The 16,848-nt window shown below is 49.1% G+C and overlaps 1 protein-coding gene across 1 annotated transcript in view; it reads left to right on the forward strand.

The window, feature by feature from the left end:
- Positions 1-16,848, forward strand: part of ZZEF1 (zinc finger ZZ-type and EF-hand domain containing 1) — a 1,733,356-nt gene that overhangs the window by 1,464,090 nt on the left and 252,418 nt on the right. The window lies entirely within an intron of this gene.

Below are 16,848 nucleotides of genomic sequence, written 5' to 3' on the forward strand. Positions count from 1 at the left end.
CATTTTTTTAAGTTTCCCAAGAGAAGTTTTTAATGTAAAATCAAATTAAAAACATATGAAGTGTAATAAAGTGAATTGATATATATCAATAAATATGTAATATTGAGTAAGAGCCAAGTTATAAGAGGGATTTGCAAAATCACTCCTATCAAATTACCTCTGTGTGACTTTTATCGTGCAGTGGTGTGTGCAAAATCTGTCACACCACCGTCACTGGTGATGTTTTGCTTAGAAACAGACACATTCATAAGTAAATAAGATGTGAATCCTAAATGCTGAGCTGTCCTTGAAGTCCTAATCAGGGCCCATTTGGAGCCCTAATTGGGACCAGCAGGTATCCAGGGGGTTAGATACATTAGTTTGAACTTCCACCTCTGTCGCCCGGTATGAATGGATTACGAGAAAGAGTAGTGGCCTCTTCTCCAACTGCACCTCCCCCAGGCCAGGGGCACCAGCCAGCCATGATTGCTTGGGGATGCTGTTGAGGCAAAGGACTCTCCACGTTCAAGGGTTGAGCCTTGTACCCTGGTGGTTGGCGAATGGCCAACATGCAGGTGAGGCAACCTTCCCTCGTTTCAGGTACCTGGTTACCTGGTCCTAGGGTTAGGTTGCTGATGTGGGAGCCACTCCCCCCTAGGGCTGTGGGGTGGAGCTCTTACACCAAATGCCTGGAAGCACTCTCTTTTAAAAAAAAACATATTTGTGGAAGCAGACTCTAAGCCTTCCTCGCTTCTCTCATGCAACCACAAGTAGGCGAATATTGTGAAAGTTGTCTGTGACTCTTTGGAGTCACAGACCAGAGGAGTGAATAAGAGTACAAACACAATCTGAAGGTGGGACTTCTGGGCATGGAGAGGGTCAGGCCTCTACCAGGCCTCTGTCATCTGCCTCTGGATGGCGTGTCAAGAAGAAAACGGCACAAAAACGACATTGGTCCTGGTCAACATCGATTTGCACCAACCTTTTCGTGGTCTATCCAAGGGACGACGTCGAGCAAGCACCAGAGATCAGCATCAAGGACAGGTCTGTTGACATCATCCATGGCGCCATCGACCCACAGAGCGCGCTCGGCATCGAGGTCACAGTCGAGGCAACGGTGAAGATTGACATCAAGGCGTACTTCAAAGCCTTCGGCGCTCACCGTCCACAAACAGGTCCACCTTCACTGTTGGCTCCACCACAGGCGCCAGACACCTCAAGAAGATTGCATTACATATCGTGCCATCATTCTAGGCACCATCGTCATGGCTCACGGCGCACTTCTACTTCTTCTAGGCTCTCCCATCATTGACATCATCATCACTTACGCCTTCAGGCAAGATCCTCCACTTCTACTGGACCTTTTTCTCCAACAATGTCTGAGTCTCCACCCCCACCTATTTTTCCGGTAGATGATGTCACCACATTCCAAGAAGTACTTGTGAGAGGAGCAACAAAACTCAATATACCTTTGTCTGGTCATTTGCGAGACTCTGCAACAGAGATCAGCATCTAGAGTCTTGCTGCCGGCTATGGATCGGTTTCTACAACCAGCCTTGGTTAAGATTGCACCATCCAGCTTCCTCAAAAATGACCACACTCAGAGCAGGATCCACCTTTCTTCAGCACAAATCCTACACCAGACTCTATAATCATCGTGGCGGCAAAGAAATAACATGCCATTGCTCCCACCTCTATGGTTCCTCTTGATAAGGAGAGTTGAAACCGGGACTTGGTAAGTAGAAAGATGTGCAGCACAGCAACAACCTCCATTAAGGCACCCAGCGCTACTGTCCTACCTGACCGAGCACTGTGGGAATCCATGAACCAGATTGTTTAACATCTCCATAGAGATAAGAGGGAAGACTTCAATGAAATCCTGAATGAGTGATTTATGGTCTCAAATCAGGTCATTAGTGCTGCAGCACTCTTCCGTTTTAGCAGGTCATGAGTGCTGCCACTGCGTCTCTCTTCGAAGACACTCCTAACATCCCTCAAGCCAGAGTCACAGCAAAGAATTTTGAATCTCTGGAACCACTCTATCTGGGTCTCATGCCGACGAGGAAATGGCACAGATGAAGACAGAAATAGACACTCTCAAGGCAGTCGGCTTAGAAAGACCCAGGGAACTGATGAAATCTTTTTGGCCATATCAACGCTGCTTCTATTCCCAGATGCATCAAACCTCTCAATGGTATCGGGGCCACCAGCACAGCGGTGCACAGCAACAGCCGCAACGTCCCTATCAATCGTACCAACAAAGTCACCCTAGAGGTTGGTCTACCAAACAAACTGCTCAAGGGGGTAAACGGTCGTCCGGATTGAAGCCATGAATTAATTCTCCACCCCCACCAACCCCCATTCAGTTTCCCACTCCGGTGGGAGGAAGCATACGACATTACCTGGTAGAGTGTTAAAACATAATGAAAGACGGCTGGGTGCTGAATATTGTTCACAATGACTTATGTCTGTGGTTCATCAGTCCTCCACCGTCCATATCTCCAAAGCCATTCAGTTACCGACTCCCACTGTTACAAGCTGAGGTCAATATCCTTTTACAAAAGTTGGCAGTGGAACCAGTTCCTCACCAACAGCGAGCAACAGGCCTTTATTCCAGGTACTTTCTCATCAAGAGAAAGACAAGAACGAATTCAAACCCATTCTCGACCTCAAAATAGCCATCTAGTGGATTCGGCGAGAAAAGTTCCAGATCCTGGCACTACAACAAATTTACCCCAAATTACACCAGAGGGGTTGGCTCTGTTCCATCAACCTACACCATACCAATTGCAAGATAGCATCAAATGTTCTTGAGGTTCATAGTAGGGCAGGACCATTATCAATACCAAGTCCTCCCATTTGGTCTGAAGACAGCACCCAGGACATTGCCCAAGTTCAATCAATCAGCGTGTTGGTAAAGCGCACTACTCACCCGAAAGGGTCTCAAGGCGCTGAGGAGGAAGAGAGAGGTTGCGCAGCTCCTGGTAGTTCACTGTGTTTAGTCGAACAATCAGGTTTTGAGGTCCTTCAAGAACTTGGGGAATATTGGTATTGTAAGTTCATATACCCATACCTAGAAGATTGGCTAATCAAGGTGTATACATCTAAGGAAGCTCCGCTTCATAACAAATGGGCTAGCTGTTTTCATCTGCCAGCTTATGGCGGCGGACGGTGAACACTGCATGCCTCTTGGGCCGTTATTCCCACTCTGTGTGGGACACGGTTGCGCAGGTGCTGCCTAACTGTCCGGAGAAGGCCCAGACTGTGCTCTCCCAGGCTATTGCAGCTGGGAGAGACGCAGCTAAGTTCACCATCCGTTGTGGGCTTGATACCACCGAATCACTGGGCAGGGCGATTTCCACGACGGTGGTGCTTTGGCACCACGCCTGGCTGAGGACAACTAGCTTTTCAGGGTATGTCCATGATGGACATGCCCTTTGATGGCATTCGCCTCTTTGGCAATAAGGCTGATAGTGCATTGGAGCGCTTTAAGGACTCCCGGGCTACAACCAAGTTCTTGGTCCTGTCGGCCACTCGTCTCCTCCGCCGTCGCAGCTCATCTGCGTAGATCGGGGGTTTCAGTCTTCCCCTATCTCGACGACTTGTTGTTGAAGGCAGGCTCGCCCCAGGCAGTCGTCTCCCACCTCCTGAGTACGGCCGACCTCCTGCATTTGCTGGGGTTTTCCATCAACATGGCCGAAGTCGAACCTGATTGCCTCTTGGAAGCTCCTCTTCATCGGAGCAGTTCAGTTTCGGGTTTATCCTTCCGAGCAGCGAGTCCGAGATATTCAGGCTATGATTCCTATCTTTAAGCCTCTATCCCGGGTTTCAGTCAGGATGACGCTCCAGCACCTGGGCCTGAGACCTCCTGCATCCTGCTAGTGGATTATGCCAGTTGGCAAATGCTGGCTCTGCAGTGGAACCTGAAGTTCCAGTGGGCACAGCATTAGGGCAACCTGTCCGATCATGTCTAGCTCTCGGAGGGCACTGCACGCCACTTGCAGTGGTGGCTCACGAATCACGATTGGGTCAATGGCAGATCTCTCTCCCTTTCCCAACCGGAACACACAGTTGTGACAGACGCGTCCCTTCTGGGATGAGGCGGCCACATGGGTGAGGTGGAGATCAGAGGCCTCTGGTCTCGGGTGGAGTCCAGGCTCCATATCAACCTTTTGGAGCTTCGGGCGATCCGAATTGCGCTGAAAGCATTCCTTCCCACTGTCCGGGGAAGTGTAGTGCAGGTGTTCATGGACAACACCACCACCATGTGGTACTGCAACAAACAGGGCATGGTGGGGTCATGGACCCCATATCTGATAGAGACCACTAGCCGCAGATTCCTTCACATAGAATTATCCCCAGGCATGAGGCTGGATCCTGAAAAAATTATTTTTGCCACAGCATCCCTGCGCGCCGGGGGGACGGCACTACGCGACTCCGCCCCTGCGTCCGCACACGTGACGTCAGCGAGGTCTGATATGTCCCACCCTGGCGCGCCTACATCAGTGTTTGCCTTTTCCGAGTGAAACGCATATCCAAATCGTGCTCTGGGCCTGTTTAGGCCTTTCCCTTTACTCTATTGCGTGTGTGTGGGGACAGTGTGGGAATGCCTTCAGGCTTTAATACGTGCTCGTCTGTGGATGCCTGAAGTTGGTGACAGATCCTCACCCCACCTGCACGTGGTGTTTGGGGGAACACCACGATTCCACTGATTGTGAGGCGTGCCAGCAGATGAAACCAAAGTCCCGGCGGGAGCACCGGATGAAACTAATCTCAGCTCGCATGTCCAGGTCGGCGTCATCACCCCACCCGGCCCCTGCGGAGAGTTCTCGAACCCGCTACTTCCCTTGTCGATTTTCCCCGAGGGTCGGTTCCCTCCCTGTTGGGTGGACGGGCTCTCTGCGGGTGGTGCAGCCCCACGTGTTGTCCCCTTATCCGCCGTTTCCTTGTGGGAGGGCGAGTAGAGCCCAGATGGAGACATATGCGGCGGCTTTGCAGGCCTTGCTGGCTTCCCCTCCTCCTCCTTCCCTTCCTGGGATGTCAGTGGATCCCTTGCAGTATGCGGGGTCCTCCACCCAAACCTGTCCAGCCTCCCCCTCCTTGTGTGGAGATTGAGCGGTCGCAGTTGAAGTCTTTTGACCTGCCTCCCGAAGTTTGTGATGTTGTCTTGGCGGCCAGGCATCCCTCTACAAAAACGGTATACGCCTGCAGGTGGAATAAGTTTGTGGCATGGTGCACAGCAAAGGCTGTGGACCCCCTTTTTGCACCTCTTTCAGAGGTCCTTCTATTTCTCCTTACTTTGGCCCAGCAGGGCTCTGCTCTGGGCACTAGGTACTGTCGAGGGCTATCTCTTGGCCCTTTCAGCCTTTTTATGGCTTTCATGTTAGCCTTCCCTTTTCTAGTCCCCTGTTGTAAATAGATTCTTAAAAGGCATTACTCATATTTTCCCCCCTGTTCCTTTCATAATGCCTCAAAGGGATTTGAACCTGGCTCTGACCTATCTGATGTGTGCTCCCTTTGAGCATACGTATCGGCAAAAGGGGAGCCCCCCTTGTCGAACACTGGATGTCCCTCGAACATTCTGAAACCGACCTTAGGTGGTCTATATTGGAAAAGATGCAAACACCGGCGGGCATTGACCCCACACTGTGGAGAAAAAAACGAGAGGTCTTTTGGATCTTTTTTCTTAACAGTTTGGAAAAGGGTCTTAACGAGGAATGCCCGTGGGCCAATGCATTACTGTAAACCTTAACCTCGCTTTTCTCTGAGCAGTATCTTGCAGACAAGGGCCTTCTGGAATCTGAGTCCCCCATTATGGCCTATCATTCTCATGCAGGAACCTAGTATTAAACAGCACTTGCTGAGGTCACCCTGCCCACTGACAGACACCACGCACAATTTCTCACTAATAACACTGTATGTGATCTACTTGGAAGCATTTTTTGCTCCAAATTTCCTCTATGTTCTCAAAGCTTCCTGCTCGAATATCCTTTTTCTTTAGTATTTTTCACCTCCCCGATCTTTTGTAGCGCCCCATCACCTTTCTGCGCCCCCCATCATGCTATATGAGGCCGTTCAATCCCGGAACCCGACCTCTTTCGCCACTCTAAGATGGCCACCTCAGTTCCCTTCCATTACGGGGCCATCTCAAACCGTCATTTATTTCACCGCTCTCTTTGAGGTTGCGTGCTTTCGCAGCTGACTGCTGTTACAGCTTTAAGCCCACTATATATACAGGCGCCCTGAGTAGCGTGGCCCTGCTCCGAGACCAGCCGTTCCTACACCTGTGGAGTCCGCCGACCGGGACACTCGACTTGATGCGACCTTAAGTAAGTTGATATCTCAGTCTGCTATGCCCCCTTGCTCTCGCCCGCTAGAACTGGAGACCCTATTACTAAGTATCTCACTCAAAAATCACTCGGTGATCTTCATTCTTTATCTCTCTAGCGTCTCTGCTGATCCCCGTAGCCATGAGAATGCCAGGACGGACCTTAACTGTCTAAACAGCAGAGGGACCTCATTACCATCTCTGACACCCTTCGGGTAAGATTTCTAGCCCGCGTCCCCCGCTCATGCAGTTCCACTCTAGGCGCTAGTGTATACATGCTGTGGAATCCCTTCTTTAAACCAGCCACCTCTTTTGTGTATATATTCCCTGTATAGGTTTCTATTTAACTTTGTACTGGTCGGCGGCGCGCTTCCCCTTCATTGAGAATCCACCGAGGAGAGCATCCCCTGCCATTTCAGGTAATTGTGCCCGTGTGCTTTTCTATCTTGCGTGATTGTTTAAACCAAGCGCTCCATGCTCTTATCCACCGACATTGCGCTTTTTTATGAGCATGCACTGTTCTTTAACAGGGTCTCCACGCACTCAACTGGCTCTAGGACTCCATCAGCCTCGCCCTGCCTGAGCACATTCTCGGGGGCAGACTCCATGAGAATCCACCGAGGAGAGCTTCCCCTGCCATCACTGGTAATTGTGCCCGTGTGCTTTTCTATCTTGCGTGATTGTTTAAACCAAGCGCTCCATGCTCTTATCACCGGCACTGTGCACTTTCATGAGCATGCACTGTTCTTTAACAGGGTCTCCGCGCCTTCAACTTGCTCTAGAACGCCATCAGCCTCATCCTGCCTGAGCACATTCCCGGGGGCAGACTCTTTGCCCTGCCCATCAGGTATGCCTAAATCGCTAAATTTATCTGATGTTCTCGCCAGACCGCTAACCACTGAGAGACTTTAAAAATGCTTAGAAGTAATCAGGTCTTCCATGAGAAGTTAACTAGTTAAATTCCCGCAGAAACTTCCCGGTGAATTTCGACATATTCTCATCATAAGCGGATAACTACAGTGCCTCTTCAAGCTAGACGAAACCCCCCCCCCCGTGATAAACCAGGTAAACACCTCTAAACCTTTACATCCTTATTTTTAGCACTTCTATTAAATTAATGTGCAGCTCCCAGTCAGACCCCTCACTTTTGTTATTCTTGCCTATTAGCAGCCCCAGTAAAGTATAGCCTTTAAACTGTAATTTCATGGTTCCCCTTCCTTGTAAATAAATACCTCTATGACGCTATGAATGTGTTCTGCAAGCCTAGTCCCGACCGCCCACAAACTGGATGTCCGTAGTCTTAATGTAGATGTGAGCCTTTTAGTTTACACCTAAACCCTCGCAAAAATGTATATACACCTAACCACTGTTTTTAATGTTTATTTCACAGAATCCTTACCTGTTTGTGGTTCCCCTTCCGCCCTCCCACTGTGCCCTGATGAAGGTGTAGTCCCGGACGGGACCATACACCGAAACGCGCGTAGGCGCTTGTTCCTATCCAGGAACCCTCAGAACCTACCTGGACCTCGAACCATCGGTCCCCATGTTATCCACAACCATCATCGCTTGGTGCTGTTTGATCTGAGAATGAATGCTGTATGAATGTTGATGATATGCTAGAGCGGAATCTGAACCACTATTCATACTTATTTTTTATTGTGTCTATTTATTACGGTGTAGGTTAACCCACGAAACATATTTATGTATCAGCCAAAAAAAAAGACAGTCTCCAAAATAAATTTACTCCTGAAAAATAAATTTTGATACAAAACGAATAAATCTGTCTGTGTGGTGTAATTTGCCTGGGCTCAGGTGTCTCTATATTAATACACTTGGACCTCTCCTAGGCCTTTCTGTCCAAATCCATAGGGCAGGTACCCGTTCTGCTTTTGATGTTTCTTTCCCCGTCTACCTGCCTTAGATTGATGTGGGGTCCCCCTCTGAATTGAAGTGTGCTCCCTTTGAGCCACTTCACAACTGTCCTCTTCGTCTTCTTACTTTGAAGACTGCTTTCCTGGTTGCCATCACCTCTGCCAGAAGAGAGGGTGAGCTCAAGGCCCTTTCTCTAAAACTCCTTTTCTCTCCGTCCATCCAGACAATGTTGTTCCAAGGACTCGTCCATCTTTTCTGCCAAAGGTGGTCACTGCCTTTCACATCGGGCAGACTATCACTTTTCTCACCTTCTTTCCGCCTCCCCATCCCTATGAAGAGGAAGAGAGGCTCAACCGTCTGGACCCAAAACTACGCTCTCATTCTACCTCAACCGCACACAACAGTTCCGGGTGGATGACCAGCTCTTTGTTGGCTACGTGGGCGCCAAGAAATGTCGGGCCGTGCACAAGTAGACTATCTCTCGATGGGTTGTTCTGTGCATTAAGGCTTGTTATTCTTTGGCTAAAAAGGAGCCTCCAGTGGGGCTGCGCACCCATTTTACCAGGGTGACGGCAGCCACTACTGCTTTGGAACAGGGAGTCTCCTTGCATGACAACTGTCAGGCAGCTACTTGGGCCTTGCTGCACACGTTTACCAAGCATTACTGTCTGGACAGCCAAGTCCAGAGAGATGGATTCTTTGGCCGTACTGTCCTCCTGGACTTTCTGGTGTGATCTTGGTTCGCAGACCCACCACGGGGTTGGTATTGCTGGGGTATCTATTCTAAGGTAAGGAATCTATCACTACGTATTTCTTTCAGATGCACAAGTTACTTTCCTTCGGTAACAATATATCTGTAAGAAACATTAGTAGTGATAGATTCCTTACCGCCCCACCCATCTTCCCCGTTCTGCAAACTGATTTCTAGGGTTAAGGTCATCCCTTTCAGGACCCTAGTTTCATGGCACCAGTGGTCAGTACGCGTGGGCACGTCGAAGTAGCTCCAGCGACGTCATCCCGGCGCCAACGACTCACGCGGAGCTGCACAACGCCTGGGGGTAATTCTAAGGTAAGGAATCTATCACTACTAATATTTCTTGCAGATATATCGTCACTGAAGGTAAGTAACTTGTGCTTCAAATGCTAAACTTTACATGGAAATGCAACAGTGAATGGAATTGGAATCATTACAGGTTTGTATTTGCTATCTGAAAGAGACTATTAGTTATAGATTACTTACCTTAGATTTACCCCAAGGCGTCAGACTGGATCCGGAAAATGTTTTCATAGCAGTAACCTTGTGTGTCAGTAGATGGCGTTGGTCGACTCCATCGTCGGCGTTGTTGCTGCCGGGATTACCTTGCAGTGTCTGCTTAGACACCGCCCCTGCGCGCTGACATCAGTTCTTACTTTTCCGCGCCAGCCAGCGCAGATCCGGAAAGAGCGTGCTCTTAGTTACTTTTTGACAACTCTTTTTTTTACTTTTTGTTGACATCTTTTTTGAGTCTGTCGACTCCTGGTGCAAGAGGAATGTCCAACCATCGATCTGGCTTCAAACCCTGTGACTCCTGTCACAAGATGATGTTGGTAACCGATACACACCTCCTATGCCTTTGGTGCTTAGAGCGCCACCACAACCGGAAGTTGTGCTCTGACTGCCGGGGCCCAGAACCCAAAGTCGGTCCTGAAAGCTTCTGGAGGCCTTACAGTCTGCTCCGCTCCGCTCGAGGGTAAGGTCACAGGTTTGGTTGCAGAGCCATCACCACTCGTCATCAAAGCCTTCGCACTCCTCGGGGAAGTCGAAGCACAAGAAGAAGGCGAAGAAGCACCGTCGTTCTTTGCCTTCTCATGGGTCGGCCGACGCGAGACTCGGTGCGTCATCGCTCTCCGGCTTCTTCTTCGGAGCCCGCATCTACAACGGCTCCGTGCTTCCCTCCCCTTCCCGGAGCCGGAAAGTCCCCTGCCCAGCTTTGTCAGTTTTGAGAATCGCTGTACAGGATTTTTGGGCAGCCTGACTTTGCAGGCATGCTTTTGGGCCCCACGGACTCGACTGGAGGCCCTAGGCCCGCGATGCCGGCAGCTTCAACCCTGCAGGGTCCCCATGGATCCACGCCTGAATTCGGATCGTGCCGGTCGACCTCAAGTTACCTTCCCTGGCGTCTATTCTAGTGACGATGCCACCGGTGCCGGTTGTGCCTCCAACGGGCGCGGACCCCAGCCTCACCCCCGATATGGACATGGCGCCGTTCCACTGTTCATTCCTGGCGTTCCCTACCACCCTGAGTGGCAGCCAGAGGAGGGTGAGGAGGACTCGGAGGGGTCTGGTGGCCCTCTAGCAGACCAGCTTGAGGAACCGGACTGGCAAGAGGAGTTGGGTGATGCCAGTGGTCTGGATAGCTCCCCAGACCTTGATAAGCTGTCTTCCCCTACCATGGCCACGGAGGAGGGAGCCTCCTGTGCTGTGGTGTTGTGTAGGGCGGCTGAGGCCTTGGGCCTTGAGCTTCCTACTGTGGAAGTCAGGACTAACCTCCTGACTGCAGTGCTTCAGCTGGCAGCAGCCTCTTCAGAGCCCCTGCTGCCTTTTTATGAGGCCCTCACTGCCATCCTTCTGGGCACTTGGTCCAAGCCCAGCACAGTGGCTCTTGTGGATAGGATGATTGCCGGATGCCACCGCTCGGCCCCAGGCAAACCCCTTATCCTCTCCCAACACCCTACTCCTAGAGCTTGGTAGTCCAAGCCTCAGCCTCCAAAGGTGTGTTCCCTACTGCTCCCCCAGATAGGGAATCCAAGAAGCTGGACTTTATTGTGAAGATGTTTTCTTCTGCCAGCTTAGGTCTGCTGTCGGTGAACACTGCATGTCTCTTGGGCCACTACACACACTCTGTGTGAGACACGGTTACACAAGTGCTGCCACAGTGCCCGGAGGAGGACTGGGCCGTGCTCACTTGTGCTGTCGCAGCGGGTAGAGACGCAGCAAAGTTCACCACCCGATGTGGGCAGTATACCTCTGACTCGCTGGGTAGGACAATTTCAACGTCAGTAGCCCTGAGACGCTGCGCCTGACTGAGGTCAACTGGCTTCTCTGGGGATGTCCAATTGACCCTTTTGGACATGCCTTTTGATAGCCGTTGCCTGTTTAGTGACCATGTGGACAACTCGCTCAAGGACCCTAGGGCTACGGCTGGATCCTTGGGCCTCGCTGCCACCTCTTGCCCCATGCAGTCTGTCTCTCACTGCTACGGAAGGGGTGCCCCACCAAATTCCACCCAATGCCACAGGCCTGCGCAAGCTGGCCAGCCTCTGCGTGGCGAAGGACGTAGAACCCAGCATGGTGGGTCTGGGGGCACCCCCCTACTGCAGCCTCCAAACCTTCCTAGTCCAACTTTGCAGGGCCACCAGTGGGCGGCAGGATCTGCCATCACTTCCACCACTGGCGCAGCATCACGTGAGACAGGTGGGTTGCGCAGATTGTTCGAAGGGGCTACTCCATCCCCTTCGAGACTTCCCCTCCCTCCATGCCACATACATTCCATTGCATGTTGGAGGATCACTTGGCCCTTATCTGCCAGGAAGTTACGGCTCTCTTGTCCAAGGAATCTATTGTAGGGGTCCTTGTGCCAGAAGTTGGCCCTGGTTGCTAATCCCACTACTTTCTGGTACCCAAGAAAGACAAAGGCCTGCAACCTATCTTTTACCTCAGGGACGTCAACTGCTTCCTCTGGAAGGAGAAGTACAAAATGTTAACCCTGGCTCAGGTTCTGTCTACCCTTGACCCTGGAGACTGGATGGTAGCGCTGGAGTTGCAGGACACTTATTTTCATACCCTTGTCTTGCCTGCCCACCGGCGTTACCAACGGTTCACGGTAGGCAACAAGCATTTTCAGTTTACTGTGCTCCCCTTTGGCCTTACTAGCGCCCGCCGGGTGTTCACGAACTTGATGGCGGTGGTCCAGCTCTTCTGCGCAGATCAGGGGTTCCAGTCTTCCCCTATCTCGACGACTGGTTGTTGAAGGCTGGCTTGCCCCAGGCTGTTGTCTCCCACCTCCAGACTACGATGGATCTCCTGCATTTGCTGGGAGTGCACTATAAATGTGCCAAAGTCACACCTGATTCCCTCATAGAGGCTCCTTTTCATCGAAGCAGTTCTGGATACAGCGCTGCTTAGGGTTTATCCTCCTGAGCAGCGGGTCCGGGATATTCGGGCTATGATTCTGATGTTTCAGATTCTATCCCAGATTTCGGTGAGAATAACCCTGAGGCTTCTGGGCCTCATTGCCTCCTGCATCCTGCTGATGGATCATGGCAGGTGGTGTATGCGGACTCTGCAGTGGGACTTGAAGTTCCAGTGGGCTCAGCATCAGGGAAATCTTTCTGATGTCGTCCAGATCTCTCAGGGTGCTGCAAGCCAGTTCAATGGTGGCTAACTGACCAGTATTGGGTCAGCGACAGATCCCTCTCCCTTCCCTAACCAGAGTTCACAGTAGTGACGGATGTGTCACTCCTGGGCTGGGGCGGCCTCATGGGAGAGGCGGAGTTCAGAGGTCTCTGCTCTCCGGCGGAGTCCGAGCTCCACATCAACCCAGTGGAGCTCCAGGCGATTCGTCTTGCACTGAAGGCATTCCTTCCTTCTGTCAAGAGAAGAGTAGTGCAGGTGTTCACGGACAATACCACTGCCATGTGGTACTGCAACAAATAGGACGGGGTGGGGTCGTGGTCCCTATGTTAAGAGGCTTTACGCCTTTGTATGTGGCTGGAACACAGGACATATTTCTGGTTGTTCAACACCTGGCAGGTTCCCTGATCGCCACGGCGGACAAACTCAGCAGCCAGTGCATGATAGATCACGGATGGCGCCTTCACCCAGAGGTGGGGCAAGTCTCTCATCAGTGGGGAGAGCCTTGGTTAGATCTATTCGCCACCTAAGAGAATGCAAAATGTAAGCAGTTCTGCGCGTTGGAGTTTCCAAGGCGGCACTCGTCAACGCTTTTTGTCGCGAGTGGAGTTACGGCCTCCTGTACGCCTTTCCACCTATACCACTTCTACCCAAAGTGCTAAAGAAGATCAAGCATGACCGGGCCCAAGTCATTCTTGTGGCTCCAGACTTGGCACGAAGAGTCTGGTACCCCGAGCTCTTGAGCATGGCCATCAATCCTCGATCAGACTACCTCTCTGGGGGGATCTTCTGTCGCAGCAGCAGGGGACGGTCCTCCACCCAAACTTGTTCACTCTCTGCCTCCTTGCGTGGAGATTGAGCAACAATAGTTGACAGCTTTCGATCTTTCTGCCGAAGTCTGGGTAGTTCTACTGGCAGCCAGGCATCCCTCCACAAAGTTGGTATATGCCTGCTGATGGAACACATTTTGTAAATATTGTACAGAACGGTCTACCTTCCACTTATCTGCCTCTCTGTCAGAGGTTTTTCTGTTTATTCTTTCCTTGGCCCAGCAGGGCTCTGCTCTGGGCACTCTAAAGGGCTACCTTTTGGCCCTATCTACCTTTCTTCAGCGGCCAGACCAGCTTTCACTTTTTAAATCCCCTCATTATGCCTCAGTAGGACCTTAACTTGGTTTTTACCTTTTTGATGTGCACACTGTTTGAGCCGCTGCACAACTACCTTCTACGGCTGCTCACTATCAAAACAGCTTTGTTGTGGCAATCATCTCTTCCAGGAGGGTGAGCGAACTGCAGGTACTGTCATCGCAGCCTTCTTACTTGACCGTCTTTCCAGACAAAGTGGTTCTCTGGACTAGGGCATCTTTTCTGCCTTTGGTGGTAACACCCTTCCATCTGGGACAGTCTGTTACTCTGCCTAATTTCTATGCACCTCTGCATCTTTCTAAGGAAGAGAAGCGTCTCCACTCTCCGGATTCAAAAAAGCATTCTTGTTTTCCCTTGATCACGCCAAAGAGTTCTGGGTGGATGATCAACTCTTTATAGGGTATGTGGGAGCAAAGAAGGGTTGTGCTGTCTAAAAGAGGACCATATCACGTTTTTGTTATCCTCCGTATCAAAATATTTTATGCCTTAGTGAAGAAACAACCTCCTGAACGCCTTAGGCCACTAGGGCGAAGGCAGCCACCACGGCCATCTAGCGTGGTGTCCCTATTGCTGATATCTGACAAGCGGCCACGTGGGCATCGCTGCACACGTTCGCCAGGATTGCCTGGATTCTCAGGTTCACAGAAAGGGCCTGTTTGGCCGCTCTGGCTATCAGGTTTTTCTGGTTTAAAGCTTTTCTGCAGGCCTACCTTAGGGAAAGGTATTGCTTAGGTATCTGTTCAAAGGTAAGGAATCTGTGGCTAGATGTCTTTATAATATGGACAAGTTACTTACTTTGGGTAATGCCTTATCTGGTAGAGACATCATCTAGCTGCAGATTCCTTTCCGACGCACCCATCCTCCCAGCATTGCTTAATTGTCTTTAGTGTCACGGTTGTTTCCCTTCAGAGCCCTAGTTGCTTTTTAACACACCATAGTCTGTCACTTCATGGCTCTGCACTTCTGGCGTGGAAAGTTGTGAAAAGTACTGACGTCAGCGTGCCAGAGTGGTGGTTATATTGACGACATGGCTGTCACAATAAACACCATGCTGACGACGTCATGCGGAGTCGACCCACGCCCTCTACTGGTGCATAGGGGTACTGCTATCACAAATCTTTCTGATCCAGCCTGACGCCTGGGAGTTCAAAAGTAAGGAATCTAGGGCGCGATCATGGCTCTACCAGTTACCGAAGGAGAAATTATTCACTTTATCAGCACTCAAATTACCCAATATGCAACTTAAAGGTGAGCAGTCTATATTTTACTCCTGTTCAATTTATCAGTCGTTCTTTACAGGTGTAGCCACCAGACACTCTGTGAGGGTTTTTCGGTCTTGGCTACTAGACCATGGATAAAAGGTATTGACAAACCAATAAGTCCCAGAGCAAGCCAATTAGCTTTGCCAGTGCTTGTTTTTCCAATTGGTCTACTGACTGCCCTTTTGAAGGCGATTGGCGCTTGGCCGTCATTAAGAAAAACATTTAAAGTGTCAGTTTCCACAAGAGTGATACAGTTTTGAATAGATTTCATTGTGTCCAAATCCAAACAATAATGCATGTAGCAGATATGAACTGAATGTCATGTAACCACTCTACAGTTAGACACAAAACCTTCTTTAGCAAAGCCCATAGGTCTGATTTTGTCTGCCACCTTTTTCACTTTGGCAATTGTTATTTTGTTCTCTCATGGTTTTTGCAAAACCTTTTAGAAAACTTCACCTAAGAACGAAAATATTATTTATGTCAAAAAGGTAATTTCACTATAGTAGTCCCTGTCACTTACTACTGTGTATGTGCTCATTGTGAAAAGGTAGTATGCCTTAACTCAATGCCAGTGAGTGATTATGATTCATGACGGAGTGGGTGGAAAAAAACATAAATGACACAATTACTGACTAATGGACTAAGTTTAGCTGATAAAGGATCGATGGATTAAACATCATAGCTTCTATTAGTGATATAATAGATAATGTCTACATAAGTTTGAAAGTTAATTAGAGAGGTTTGAAAAGAGATAGAGGGTTGAAGAGATCGGAATGAAAGGATAGATAGAGGTTGAAAAGATAGAGGGGTGAATATATAATATAACAGTTTTTTATTTTATTTCATGTTTATTGTTTTAAGTAAATAAAAAGTGTCACAATATTTTACAGTTAATACAGGATAATAAAACTTTTGGAGTAAATTACTAAGCTTTTCAAGTTTGTTACTTCATTAAATGTGCACGTTATTTTTCACAATATCAGATATTAAAACATTTAGTATCTGAGAGGTGTTATTATTTAATTTCCTTCTAATTATGACCGATAACTTTCAACTGAATTGTTATTAAGTGACGGGTGCATTAAAATGAGAAATTAAGTTCTAATTTTAAATTGTGCAAGGTACACGTCCCATATTTTTTGTAAATGTCGTATTGGCGTCTTCTACTCACAATCCTCTGATTGTTTAGTCATTATGCGGATCTGCTTTCTCGCACTGGAGCTGCGCCCTTGGAGCTATGTTTGAGGGATTTATCATGTGACTGTAGAAAATTTCAAAAGTATACAATTTAGCTGAGGGTCCATTGAGTCAAGGCTTCTCATTATTGCCATTCTACATGCCCGAATCCCCTCTCGTTGAATACCCGTCTTTAGAATATGAGGCGTGCTTTCCTTAATATGGTACATATGCAAAACAAATGCAAAAAATCCTCTTTGGGGGCACCACATAGCCTGCACGTTTTCGGGCCTTTGTATCTCCATGAGGGTTGGTCCACTAAGGATGGTGGTTCTCTAGCATATAGCCAATAACTTTTTTTTTTTAAGATGCACAGGGTAAGTTAAAAGAAGGTATGCTGGTTGCAAGGTGACGTATGTTTGAATTGTCATCCAGGCATGTGATCACCGTGAAAATGTGTAATTTGACAGATTTGGATCCCATAAGTTAGCTGTATTAGTTATTTCTAATGAAGATAGCAGGTATTTGTTAGAACTCGAGTTTGTATTGTTTATCAGTGACTGCCATAAAGCACTGACTAGAGGGCTGGACTGGTTTTTCGAATACTATGCGAGGATTTGATTGTGTTACCACACAATCAAATCTTCTTGCTATCATTACAAGGAAGACCAATAACATGTGTTCGAGGCA

The sequence above is a fragment of the Lissotriton vulgaris genome, chromosome 2_1 (genome assembly GCF_964263255.1).
Source record: "Lissotriton vulgaris chromosome 2_1, aLisVul1.2, whole genome shotgun sequence".
In the NCBI taxonomy this organism is placed as follows: domain Eukaryota; kingdom Metazoa; phylum Chordata; class Amphibia; order Caudata; family Salamandridae; genus Lissotriton; species Lissotriton vulgaris.